General features: G+C 34.4%; 1 long non-coding RNA gene across 1 annotated transcript in view; it reads left to right on the top strand.

Annotated features, from left to right (window-relative positions):
• The first annotated feature begins 380 nt into the window (after positions 1-380).
• The window catches only part of LOC137860380 (uncharacterized), a 94,365-nt gene continuing 81,630 nt past the window's right edge, over positions 381-13,115 (top strand). Inside the window, exons 1-2 of the long non-coding RNA XR_011098868.1 lie at positions 381-5,000; positions 8,233-8,361. This is a non-coding gene — a long non-coding RNA (uncharacterized lncRNA). The remainder of the gene's footprint in view (positions 5,001-8,232; positions 8,362-13,115) is intronic.

The raw sequence follows: 13,115 nt of genomic DNA, 5'->3' as shown, positions 1-13,115 counted from the left end.
TGTATATGTGGCTCATACATCTTGCTTTAGTTTGAAATTTTAACACAATTCCAAAAAAAATATTATTTCTGAAATGACTATACCATCAACATTTATGCTATTGTATCTGAGGACCTGTCTACATTTACATTAAAATACCTTATTTTCTGGAGGTTGCAATTTCCCTGCAAAAAACATGCCTTAAGCTGAATCTTATTTCATAATGTTGCCACCTGAGTATCAAATATTTAGTGGTACAAAGATTGTTTGATTGTGTATGAGGAAGGTGATGGAAGGTGGGGTGACTTCAAAAAAAAAATAAAAAGAAGTACAAAAGTGTACAAATGGAAATACATACCCATGGTTTGTCTTTTTTTTTTTTTTTTTTTTTTTCCTTTACAGTCAGAAAATCCTTGCAGAAGTAGTTTGTTGTTCTTTTAATTAAAATAACTCTGACATTAACTTTAACTTTCCCCTCTCATGGCATTATTCCTTTCTGTCAGTGTGATTAGAATGTCTTCACTTGATTTTAAGAATGACTTCACTTCAGGACCAGAAGGACGTGGGGTAAGAAGAAAGACAGCCCGGTGGTCATTGAATTTGATCTTGCAATTGAAGGTGTTTGTGTGTGGGAAGGAATGCTGAGCTACAAGTGTGGGATTTGATAAAGAGGTCAAAGGAAGTAGGAGGAGTAGAGTGGTGATCTGGTAGGAGAGCTGTGCCCTGCATTCACTATGACATTTGTGCAGGAGCAGCAAGAGTTTTTTTTTCAGATATGTCAGAATAGGATATCTGTCTCTATGGCTAACCCGTGCGACAGTTTCAGCTTACACTTTTTGTTAAGGTCAGCTTTCCAAATACTTGGACAAAGCAATGCTCCAAGGAGGCAGAAAGAGTAAGATGATAAGGGGACTCTAAACTACATGTGTATTCACTGGGTTTTACCTAAATCAGCATGACCTTACCATGCCTGGTCTCTGCCCTGCAGCACTACTTCTGTCTCTTTGCATGTCAGGCATGTAAAATTACTTACACTGCTGAATGCTGGGCACAATTTTACACCCCCAAGTTTTGTTGCATGTTCATTTTTTTCAATTGCTTGATGGATCACATCCATCTGTTTTGGTAGCTGAGGAGTACAGGGCTCATGTTGTGATTCCTTGTACAACATAACTTTTGGTGGCGTCAATGAATAGGGCTATCTAATATCTTGGTTTACACTTGAGGAACCATTGGAATTCTGCCTTCAATGAAGTAGTAAGGTTTAATTTATGGATGGTCATGCAGCACTTTGAAATTCCTGGATATACGTATCACTCAGTAAGCAGCGCAGTGCAGTTTCCTTGCAAGGTTCTTCTCTTTCACAGAAGCAGCCCAGACTTTCAGTAACTGTCCATAAAGTCAGTGAAGCTAGATAGATGAATGCAGTTTTGGTTGGTGAATATCTCAGTTATTCTTGATGACAGTAAATAATTACAAAATTCCTTTACCAGTCAAATCCCACTGAATTTTTATAAGGGGCTAATGAATTTTTTAGTTAAAACATTTTTATCCTGAAAATGCACACAAAATTATGATTTTTGCATGAAATTTACTTAAGTGCTTTGGCTAAAATAAAAATTGAGTGGAAAAAATTATTATTTTTTTTTTATTTCTAAAAGGCACTTCTCAATGCTATGCTGGTTTGATATGCAATTAATTGTCCATCATCTCCAGAGCTTCCACTGTTATTCTTTCTTGCCTCTTTTTGTTAGTGGAATTCAGATGTGGAGAGATTACCCTGTTTGCTGCTTTGTTCTGTGTGCTTTGTTGGGCGTGGGTTCTAGCATCCCACCTGGCACCACTGGTTCTATGTACTGCATACAGAGGAGAGGAGGACAGTGTGTTCTTTTAAATTTGATTCTGTCATTTCCACTTCTTCCTTAGGTTACCATTCTGTTGCCTAAACATACAGACTGTTTCCATTTGTTTGATGTTTGACAGTGTCTCCTATGAGAAAAAACTCAGATGTTTCCTCAAGCATATGAGTATCACATTTTTATTCCATTAGAATGTTTTTTTTTTTTTTCTATCTGAATACAGAAAAACTGCTTTCTGTGTTCAAAAAATTGTGTAACCATATACAACTGTTTTTGTCTTTCCATTTGAATTTTTCATTATCAGGTAACTAGTATGTGACTAATGTACATGCTTAAAGGCTGCTAAAGCACAAACCAGTAAGGGTGATGATAAATGTAGCCAACAAATGTTAATGGCTACTAAGTGAACAAATGCACCATGTCAGGGCCTTACTTACTAACTTCCTTTGCTGTGGTACTTCTATAATTAAGTCTCTCTTCTCATCAGCTTACATTAAGTGAACAAGGTTTACAGTTACTCCAGGGGCTGCATCTTTCCATCTGCAGTGCCACTGACAAAACAATGGAAGAAAAGGATATTTCAAGCTGTACCCTGTGAAATATACATGCTGAAAAGAAGGTTTTAAAACAAACAACAAACAAAACAACAAACAAAACAAAAAAGGAAAGGAAAAAATGCCCTCTTTGAAAGAAGATTTAAGCTACTGTAGCCATAGGCAGCAGTAATTTATATTCAACCTTTTATGAGTGCTTTCCTGACTTCTTCATTATTCAGTGAAAAAAATCAATTTTAGCAAATGCTATATTGACATGTACTATAAGTATTTCTAGGACATGTCAATACAGTATTTTGCATTAAAGGTATGCCATTTTCAATACCTATTACTAAAAAATCCTAAAGAAGATCATTCTAAAGATCGATTGTGTGTGTGTCTGTGTGTGTGTGTGTATCACAGAATCACAGAATTTTCTAGGTTGGAAGAGACCTCAAGATCATCGAGTCCAACCTCTGACCTAACACTAACAAGTACTCCACTAAACCATATCCCTAAGCTCTACATCTAAACGTCTTTTAAAGACTTCCAGGGATGGTGACTCTACCACTTCCCTGGGCAGCCTGTTCCAATGTCTAACAACCCTATGCATCTCTTCAATCTGTTTTTCTAATAAAGCTTTGAACTCCACGGGTGTATGTCAAGGTTGGTAGAAGAAGAAGGTACTAGGGCACTACTGCTGTGCATGCTCTGCAGTTTAAAGAACATTAAAGTCATTTAGGTCTTTCCATTCATTATGCTGAAAGAAAGGGAGTGTATAACTCTTAAGTTGTTTTCTCAGTCCAGAAAGGACTAAATCCCGCACTAAGATCTGTTTCAGATTGCTGGCTTAAATTCATAGTCATTCACTGAAATATCTTGAACAAGAAGGCCTTCTGTGGCCATGATGGAAGGTTCCAGGGGATAAACCTGCGTGTTGTCCTTCATCCTTAATTTAGGCTCTTGTAGTGTAGGTCACCAGAACCATGTCCTTATGAGACTTTCTAAGTGGACTTCCAGCTGTTCTATACAGAAAACACAGTTTCCTGTTTCGAACTTGAAAATGATTTCAAATACCTGTTCCCAGACCTCTTTCTCCTCAAGAGGGCATATCACCAGTCCTTAAGAATTCAGATTCTAACCTAAAGTTAGGCTCAATGTTATTATATGTGTCTGCATCATACAGAAATGAAGACAGAAAACAAAATTCAGAAAATAGGTGCAGTGTGAAAATGTAGGACAAGAAGGAAAAAGTAGGGGAGAAATAAGAAAAAGATGGTAGTAGTAGAGCAGGAAACAATAGCAAGAGAATAAACAAAATATGAAGACCACAAGGAAAGTGCACCCTGAATTCATTCTGCTTTCATTGCAAAAGATTCTGGTGCGTTTGGAAATATCTTGCACCGAGCTGTTTTTTCCATTATTTTGCAAAAGCTCACAGAAATGCCTGTGGGAAGATTGTACTCATTGAGGTAAACAAGTTCAAGGGCTTCCACAGACATAGCACACTATGCAAATGGTATTTCAGTAACTGTTTCTGGTGAGGCAACAGTGACTTAATAGATGTTCAAGGAATAAACAGTACTATGCAAATGATGTCCATGCAAGCTGATTTCTGGTTCTTTTTGATGCAAAATCATTATTATGTTCTCATACTTTTTTTTTTTTTTTTAATGATCTCTTCAGTTTTCCAACTTTTAAAAATAAGTAGAATGTATCTTCCAAAAATACACAGAGATTAGGTTTTATGCTCACAGATACTGGAGTGTAATATCGGACTTGTCATTCTAGTTGGGAGAAAAACCTCATGCAGTACTAGATTTGAATCCATTGGGTGACGTTCCTTGAGTTATAGCAGTATGTTTATCTGTATATGAAGAAGAGAAAGTTTCAGATTGAAAATCTATGCATGTAGATGCTGGAAATAAGGAATTTTGCAAACTAATTATTAAACCAAGTACTCTCTATGGCTTCCTCACGAGTAATGGAATGGCAAAGGTTAGTAACACTGATACTCTGACAAACTTTTGGCCATCATTCAGGTACATTTCAGCTTAGAATGTGCATTGCAAGCAAGTACAGATTGTACAGTGGACAGCCAATGTGTCAAAGTTCATACACTGAAGATGGTGCTATTAAATCTAAGAGGCTGTAGTTTATAAACATATCGATCACGAGATGTTTCTGTCTCTTGTGTTGCTTGGTATTGGTGAATGAAGTAATGCTAAATATTAGCATCAGGAATGTATGATTTTTATTTTTTTTAATTTTCACTCCAGTTTATACATACATGTATATGTGTTCATGTGGACTCCGTTTCTGTATCCTATGTATGTTTGCTTAAATCTTTGAATTTATAGATTGGTGGTGTGTCCGGGATTTTAGCTGACCTTGCAGCTCATCAAAATAAATAATTTGAATAGAATGGGGAAACCTTATCAGGAAATTTGCATAGCATTGTAGCCAATTAATTTCTAATACCTATAGACAATTAATTTCTTTACTAATCTCCAGTGTTTATTTTCAGTGGAATACAACAGGGTGTAAGCTGTCTGTGGTTCTGTGTACTGTCATTTGTATTTTTGGGAGTGAAATAAAGTTGGTGAATTGATGGCTTCTGTCATAAAATGTGAGTATTTGAACAGGTGAGTTTAGCTTGTACAAATCGTCATGGAAGTTAGATTCCAAGGAAACAATGAAACTTAAATGGACACTTATCAGTAGTACTGGTAGATGTACTAGGACTGAATGAATAGGAATTTCATGTTGTTTTTAATGAAGATACCTGTACCAGAAAACTTTGCGAGATGTCTGTGTTGTAACTGGTGCAGGAGTTACTATTTCACGAAATTTTAGGCAGTAGTTTTTATGCTCGAAATTACAGTCAGGGCAACACATGAGTCTTTTTCCTGAGACCTCATTAAAACAAATATATTTCTCCAGACTGCAAGTCAGTGCTCCTAAATGAGCTTTCTGCTCTCACTGTCTTTTGGAGAACATAATTTTTTACTTTGAGAAAGTGTAGGAGTCAAGGATAGTTTTATCTTAGGAACCGAACACACTTCCCTCAATTATGTGTTACAAATTTCGCTGGCAGTCAAGCTCATCCTCAAGAAATTTAAGCAGTAACCATTTTATTCTGTGAGTGACAAAACTGCTAAAAATTATTCAAATCAAGGCTGGTCTGTGACATCAGGAAAAGACTACTTCCTGAAGGCATGGAAATCTACTCACTGTAAATGCAGCTTCATGCTTTATTGTGGTACTTGAAAAGTTTCAATGTGGATTGCTAGAAGCTCGGTTTTGGAAAAATTAATGCTACCATTGATAACATACTTTTTTTTTTTTTTTTTTAACGTACAGCTCAATCTCAATCATTTCATAGGAAGTAACTTTCTCTCTTTGATCTTTTCTGGGTGAAATAGATTGAGGATTATTTAAAGCTCATTTATTACAGAATGGAAACTGTGACACTGTGGCAATATTTGGGATAGCTTTGTATCCCTATGTCTTGTGTCTCATCAAGTTATATTTGGTATTTTTTAAAATCTGTAATGGAGTAGAAATGTACATCATTTAATAGCAAAAATCAAATAATTACTTCTTCCCTTTTAGTACCAAAATGAAATCTTATAATCTGTAGTGAGTCAAATGTTTGATTGAGTGATTACTGGAAAGAAATGGTAATACAGAGACATTCATTGTTTGAACTAATAACAGTCTTTTCTGCAAAGCTATGATTTAAAGCTACAGTAAAGGAAAAACATTCAGAGTTCTTGAAAGGCACTCAAGGAATTATTATTTTTTTTGTCAACTTGATAATACTCTTGCCTAAAGATTAGAATGTACAGACATCATAAAGAGTTTTTATTTATTTATTTATTTACCTTTAGAGGGAATGAAAGAGAAAGTATTACCTGACTAACTTACAGGGAGAAGTAAAATCTTTCTGAAGTGAGAGAGATCATGTGTGGTATAAGGCATTGATTCAGAAATGCATTAAACTCATGCTTTAGTACTTCCCTGGATCTATGGCCTAACTGTGCAGCTTCATTGGCTGAAATCCTATGCAGGTGTAACAAAAGATGCTCTGATGTAAAGAATGTGATTATATGTTTTTTGTTGTTGTTTGTCTTTTTTTTTTTTTTTTTTTAAGATACAATGTGAGTTTTCAGTATATTTTATGGAATTTTCAATATGTTTTTTTATGGATTTTTCAGTATATTTTATTTTATTTGCAGTTTAGGATGCAAAGAAAGTTCAAATTTACCAAAATTTATGTGGAACGTTTTCAAATGTACAGCATTTAGTGCAACACAGGGTAGAGAAAAAGAATTGTTTTGCTTTCTTCATGGTGTTTATAAAAGCAATAGAATATGGAAAGCTGGGGTGTGATACTATAGCTAAAGAATCTTTATGCTTTTGGATAAAAATGTTGAATTAATAGAATTTTGTGAAAAATCGGGTTGTAGGGGACCTCTGGAGGTCATCTGATCCAAGTGGAACTTGCTCCAAGTGATCAGAAGGTGGCTTAAAGCTAAACAGAATATTCTTGATGGAGTCATGTACCCCAGGTCAATAGGACATGACTGTTCCCAATGAATTTCAAGTGTTCAGAAATGTGTTCCAAGGTGATTTCAGGTGTGTAAAATGTTCTTCATACTTTGCAGTATACACTAGGTATTCCAGAGCAGCCCTAACTCTACTGATCAACTGGAAAAAGCCCTATTTCTTTGAGAATTCTCTCAGCTGTTATTAAGAGAAACTAAAGGAGAATACAAACACAAACTGTAGCTCATAGAATAAATCCTTCTAATATAAAAGTAGAGTATTGAAAAAAAAAAAATTATATAAAGCAAACAAACAAACAGTAATGAGTTAGCTTATTTTCCTGAGAGGAGATACGTAAAGTATGGCTTCTTGGAAAACAGCTTTGCTAACAGGATACAGTGATGGGATATGTTTTTCCATTTAGATCTTACAGTTCAGAAAGAGGAGGAAGAGATTTGTTATTTCTTTTGAAAAATCTTTGAGGCTTCATTGTTTTATCATTACTTTCCATCAAATCAGACTGCATGGAAAGGGTAATAACAGAAAGATGGGAAATACTCTGGAATTAGGAGAGAGAATTTATGTATTTCACAGACAACTTGTTCATATGTGAACTTCAGTAGCGTTAACAAAGGGAAACCAGTATTGCAGAGGCTTCTTTACAAACTGATGAATGACAAATGCTTTGTCTTCTACTGTATTTTGTTTTGTGCACAACAAGCTTCTGGAGGAAAAGAATGTCATAATCATAAGGCAGAAGAGTGGGTTTGCAAATGGAGGGTTTATTTTCAGTCAGAAAAGTGGCAAAGGGAGGAAAATTATGTTGATTACTATTTTTCTTCTTGTGGCTGGGTCTCCCAGCATTTTCATGCTGTGTTTAATTAACATGACATTCATATTTTATCAACTCTTGTTTATTATTAGTTAGAGATTTTTCTTCTTCACTGGGGGAATGTTAATACAAATAAAACTTTGCAACATGGGCAAGTGAAGACTCTTGTTTTTTTACTGTAATAACAGGAAGTGTATCTCACATTACATATTTTTATCAAGGCAATGATAACTGTTTTGAAGCTTTACTGTGCTCCCTGTGAATTGTACTTTCAGATAAAGGATATTTGTTTCTGATTTCTTTCTAAATGTTTTAGGCACTGCTTGTAATAAGTTTTTGTTGAGGAGACTCATTTTTTTTTTTTTGCCATTAAATAAAAATAATCCTATGATTTTTATTTTAGTCTCAATATGTAGTATTCTATCTCTCAATATGATTATTCTTGGAAGTGAGTAGTTTCATTATGTTTGTAATGCAGGTGACTCAACTAGCTCCGGTGGGATGTTAAGTGATTAAAATCAGGAGTTGGTTTATAAGGATGAAGGCCATGTGATGAGGAGGCCTGTGCAGCCCTGAAGCCAGATGACAGCTGGTTCCCCTTCTCAATGTAGGTATTGATTTCTTAACTACTTCCATTTGCTTCAGAAAAATCTAGACTAGTCTATGATTTATGGAGACATTCAGATTAATTTCTAATTCCATCACTGTCTTTGCCCTGCAGTCCCATTACGAGTTACACATTCAAACTTTGAGTGCTGCTGAATCCTGATTAGATGTATCTTTTTTTTTTTTTTTTTTTTGCCTTGATATGAGAGTAGCAATGACAAATCTTGATCTCTTTAATGGCCACAGATGTTTGTTTATGGAAAGTTATTCACTACTAACTGTTTCTATATTCAGTCTTAATTGAGATGAAAGACTTTGTATCCATAATTACAATTCCTCTGAGATTATTCAGGATAATTGTTCACAGGTAATTTAAGCATTAGATTTGTAGATTAAACAAGAAAGTGTTTAATCTGATCTGTGTAATGTGGCAGTTTTGTGGCAGCTTTTCTTCAGGCTGTTTTTACAAAACACGTACTGAACTGATCAATGACATCTGAGAAGGTCTTTCAAGGCTGCATCATCCAATTCGTTTGTATTTTAGTCCCTTTATTTGTGAACTTGGGTTGCTATAGAAAACAGGACCTATTGCATAAATGAATGCTAAAACTTCAAGTCTTTTAAAGCATTCTTTGTGAACTGTAGTTGCAAACTAAAATACTTCAGCCACTGAGGTCACAACAAGCTTATTTGGCTGACTCTTTAGTGAAATTTTTAAGTCCACTTGCATTCTGCTTTACTGTAGGAGTGACTTGCATTCTGCTTTTGTTGGGATGGTGTATTTTTTAAACAATTTCACAAGGAATGACTAGTTTCTCTACTACACTCTGGATAAAGTGCCATTAAAACAATAACTGAGATGAAATTACCTCTAACCTGTGTCTAATTTTGTCTTATATCCAAGTTATTTTTTTTTCCCTCCGTATATGTCAATGCAGCTCCAAAAGGTCATATTTTAAAGACAAATACAGTATTTCAGATTCTTTGCATGAATTATTTTGCTTTATGCTTTCCATTGTCATTTTAATGCTAATCTTATTTTTATTGATGCTTTTCTACCAGTTCCACAATGCATACAATTATGGTAAATTATTTTGTGAACATTTTTATTATCCTGCCATGAAATGAACAGTGTTCTGTTTGTCTTTGGAAAAGTATTTTCTGCAGCATTTTCTGATCTTTGATGTTTCTTTCTATGATTCTAATGTACAGAGTAGTCATAAACTTACAGTGGCTATAAGAACATGTTCCTTGTCATTGGACCAGCCAAATATAAATTTCAATCCTTTCTGATATCACTTTTGCACTTACATGACAGTACTTAGAAAAAAACAATTTGGTTATATTGACGTAAGTATGCACTTACCTCACAACTGTAGCCTGCTGTTGGTGCTGCAGGTACATATTATAAGAACAACAGTAGCATTTTTCTTATTCTGTGGTTATTCTTTATATCAGAAACAATGTTAACTGGGCAGAAATGTAGAAAAGAAAAATATTCTTTGGTTTTACTGCCATATACTTCTTAAGCTTGTTTCTTTTCATGAAAATACCATTTTTTTTTCTTCTACTTAAAAACAAACAAAAAATCCCACAATATTTGCAGCCAACAGATTCCAAATTTTATTTCTCACAGATGGATAGCATCACTTCTGTAGTAACAGTGATGTTCCATATTTAAATTAAGCAAAACAGAAGAGATCAGAATAAACAGAAAGAGGAAATCTTTAAGGGTTCTATTCCTGAAAACTCAAAATATTCAGAGCAGAATGTAATTTTCTTGGACCATAGCAACTGTGATATGGCAGTGGATTTTGTTGTTAGCATAGGACAAAATAAAGCAAGTATTGCTTCACATCTGAATGCAAAAAACTATGTGTAGTCAACTTTTATTAGAATTTAATCCACTTCCCACTGAAATCAATATGAGTCTTTCACATGAGTTTAATGGAAATCAAATAAATATTCTTGCCAAGATATGTGATGCTAAGAGGCTGGTTCATAAAGTAAATGGTAATTAACAACTCTGGTAACAGAAAATGCTCCTGAAGTTTTTTTGACTAGTTCTTTGAAGAATTTCCTATTTACATAAGTAAAAACAGTCTCCTAGAAAAATAATTTAGGTAACAGCTGTAAGATTAAAAAAGAATACAATAAATCATAAGTTAAAAGTTTTCTTATGAACAAGGCTGTCCACTTCAATCAATAAGCTTCAGTATCTGATTTTAAAAGCACACCATGTTCTCTGTTAGAGAAATAGAATTCAGAAAATCTTTACCCTCTGAAAAGTTAGTTTAATGATTTAATTTAATGATTTAAATTTTTTTTATTTATTTTTTTTTTATGGGAATGAGAGGCTGCCACAATGTTTCCTGCCATTAGGGCTTTATAGCCTTCTTTATTTAATATAACATAATTGGTAACATTTAGATCAAAAAAGAGTATGTCATGCAAATCTTTTATTAAAGCACACTTTGTGTGCTTATGCAAAAGAATATTAAAATAGAGATTTGAGGGTAAAACTGCTGCTCTACCAAGTGGCTGCTGGTGGTAGTTCTCTGAAAGAGCCATGTAGTTTTGGTCTGTTTAGAAGAAGCAGTTTAATTTTTCTCTAAGTATCTAATTTATTTATTTATTTATTTATTCAGTGGTGGATCAATCTCTTTCCTTAAATTAGATTATTTTTATTTTCACATAAAAGAGTTTTCACATCATGTCTACTTTCCACAGAAAATACTGACTTTCTATTAAAAACAAAATGAATAATTACAGTCTGAAGCTGGGAGCTTACAGGACTGTTTAGAGTTGGATTGCATGGCTGAGAGAGAATTTTTCTTTTTATGATTTGCGTTTAACTATTTGTCTCATGTTTTGTCAAGATGAAAACTGTTTGCTCTATATCTACCACATTAGATTTTCACAGTAGGATTTAAGGATTTAGACAGAGCAGGAAAAAATCCTCAAAATATTTTAAATTCTTAAACACCAAACTGTTTTTTTTTTTTTTTTTTTTTTTTTTTCCCCTACCGCAAACCTTCTGTGTTAGGAAAAACAAAAAATGATACTTCATGTTTATGTAAGTTGTGTTTTCAACAACCTCCCTCTCCCAAAGGGGGATTAATTCCATCTCCTCTTTCTACTTGTGAATTTGTTGTTCTGGGCTCTGAACAACTATGAACAACTGTCCTGCGCTCTGAATAACTGTCTGTCCTGCACAGAAATGTGCAGAGAAGTCTTAAGAGATTAAAGAAAGTATTTTAACAGTTCACAATCTGGTAATTCATTTTACAGAGCAACATACTAAATGTTGCTGGATGGTCACTGTCACTGCAATGTTGTGGGAGTAAATTGATCAGTTTATAATGTCTGAGTAAACAATCCTAATTTAATCTTATACATCCAATCTATTAGGAATTGATTCCCCTAAGTATCTTAAAAGGCTTGACTGTGTTCGATTAACATGTTCATAAAATAGAAATATGTCTTCATTATTTAGAAAATTGTGTTCTATACCTGAAATGTTAAAAGTAAAAGGTTTCAGATGTGTGGAGATGAAACCTATGCTCCTGTGCATAGTCATGCTTCATGAGGAAACTTTCATTATAGCATTGTATAAAGTCACAGCTCTGAACATGGCTACTGCAAAGATGGTTGGAGAGTATCCTAGGAGTTTCCACTGTAACTGTGCTGTTACACACAGATGTGAAAAATGTGAACCAGCTGATCAGCTCCAAGGAGTTTGGAGGATGAGAAGGCCAAAAAGAAGGTAATGAAAGTTAAGTAGCGTGGGAGGACTTAGAACCAAAGGCTCCTGTGCCCTACCCATAATCTATAATGCTTTCTTTTAATTTCTGAAAATGTTTTGGATATGGTAAGGAACCAAAACTTTTATAATGCTTAGATCTTAAAACACATTAGATATCTTTTCTAGGATATCTCTATTTCTTAAGATGCCCCTCTTTATTTCTTTGTCCCCTAACCCAGAGTGTGTGCACAGAGAGAAATTGCCTTGGAGTAGGATGGTAAAATGTCTTTATACTTGCTGGATGTAGAGGGAGCAAAACACACTATGGTCTGATGGGAAATACTTTTATTTATAGGAAAAATGTAGTACAAATTGAGCTGTCTGGGGAAGCCATATAAGTTCCTCAGATGTGATCCAGAAACTGTCATCTCGGTTCTGCCATTCATCTAAGTGACTAAAAGCAGCACTGTTGCCTTGGCCTTTAATGAGTGATTCAAATATTTACTCCTGTGTATTTTATCTCTGCAGACACAATCTTTTGGTCTGTGTCTGGCAGAAGTGTATTTCACCCTTAGATAGCTGTCTGTATACTCTCATGTATTTTGATTTAAACTAGTGATGGGCATTGTTGCTTGAGAATTTATGCAATATTATTCCTATTAGGTTCACTGAAGTACTTGATAAAAGGTTTGCTCAAGAGGCTACATGGTTGCTGCTTTCTTTTAAGCTGTAGAAACTGTGCCACAGAAAAGAAAGAATCTTTTATAAGATGGCACAAAAGCTGACGATGTCTGTTACCAGCTATTCACGGTCAAGTTATATTTATTGTTAACTACAAATTGAATTCATTCATAAAGCCTGAATGACAAATAAGTGGTTACTGAGCACAAGAAATGGAAAAAAATACAATTATACAAATTAAATATGTACAAAGAAATTAATCCATTTGTAAGGTTTGGTCATTTTAGAAAAAAACTTTTTACTAATGCTTTATGTCCTACCAAAAAAAA

The sequence above is a fragment of the Anas acuta genome, chromosome 8 (assembly GCF_963932015.1).
Source record: "Anas acuta chromosome 8, bAnaAcu1.1, whole genome shotgun sequence".
Classification (NCBI taxonomy): Eukaryota; Metazoa; Chordata; class Aves; order Anseriformes; family Anatidae; genus Anas; species Anas acuta.
This window is presented reverse-complemented; position numbering and strand designations above follow the sequence as displayed.